The following is a 1,243-nucleotide window of genomic DNA, read 5'->3' on the forward strand; positions in this document are numbered from 1 at the left end:
TTACCTGGCAGGGGAGATACCATGATCACGAAGGTGGTTTTCCCAGGGCGAGGCTTATCCATTGCACTCCGGATGTGCTGACCCCTGCGATTTCCCCAAATGCGGGAAACTCGACTGCATAATTTGTGGTAGTGGGGGACTGCGTTCGCGCTCTCCCCTGATGTTGTAGTTTAAGGTTAGGTTCTTGATCAGTATGCCTTTTCTTTTCTTTAAGTCTTAAGACAGTCCTTTTTCTGCTGCTATTGAATCTAAGATTATATACCCAGATTATTGGTCCTTAGTATGACCTAAATGGTTTTTTTTGGCTTTTCTAGACAGGGTTTCTCTGTGGTTTTGGAGCCTGTCCTGGAACTAGCTCTTGGAGACCAACCAGAGTTGCGCCTGCCTCTGCCTCCTGAGTGCCTGGGATTAAAGGCGTGCGCCGCCACCACCACCTGGCTCACCCAAAGCTTTAACTGCTTTTGAGTTTTCCTATACCCAGCGGGAAATTGGTCGGGTAAGCTGTTTTGATAATTTAGGTGTACTGTTTTCACAGTGTTGTCTAAGAGCACTGTCTTCTTCCAGAGGTTCTCTGCTCAATTCCCAGCAATCACATGACTCATGCCTACAGGCACAGAACACTGTATACACACATACATACAGTCTTAAAGAAAGCAGTTCTGAGTGACAGGTTTACTGATTTGTCCAGTTTCTGGATTGTAAACATTTGGAAGGCAGCGGTGAGGAAGATTGTCTCAAGTTTGAGGCCAACATGGTACCTGATACAGAGTACCTGACTAAGACTGGAATCTTACAGGGGGAATGGAGTAGGCTATGGGTTTTTAGTAGAACATTTGCCTAGCATGTTCAAGTTACTGGGTTCAAATCAACACTGAAAAAGTAGTCCGCTTTATTACTTAATTTAATATTCTGCTATTAATCCTTTCCTTTTCTTATTATGTAGCTCAGGTGCTGTGTTAAAATGGGAGATTCTCTCACCTTAGCTTCCCAAATCCTGGGACTACAGAATTACCGGTGTGACACTAGGCATTCCACACACACACACACACACACACACACACACACACACACACACACATGAGGCATTTTTGCTTCCTGGTCTCTCAAGCACAGTAAGTCTAAATGTAATATTAACCATCATGATAAGTAAAAAGATGTGTTCTAACTTTTTTTTTGAGTTCTAACTTTCTAATTCTGTGTGTCTAAGTGTTTTGTTTACATGCATGTGCACCAGATGCACCTA

General features: G+C 43.3%; 1 non-coding gene across 1 annotated transcript; it reads left to right on the forward strand.

Annotated features, from left to right (window-relative positions):
* On the forward strand, nt 1–160 carry LOC113455929 (the record flags this gene model as incomplete). The annotated part of the gene is made up of 1 exon (XR_003376841.1): nt 1–160. It is a non-coding gene; the product is annotated as a U1 spliceosomal RNA (small nuclear RNA).
* Between the last annotated feature and the right edge of the window lie 1,083 nt (nt 161–1,243).

The sequence above is a fragment of the Microtus ochrogaster genome, unplaced genomic scaffold (genome assembly GCF_000317375.1).
Source record: "Microtus ochrogaster isolate Prairie Vole_2 unplaced genomic scaffold, MicOch1.0 UNK4804, whole genome shotgun sequence".
Lineage (NCBI taxonomy): Eukaryota > Metazoa > Chordata > Mammalia > Rodentia > Cricetidae > Microtus > Microtus ochrogaster.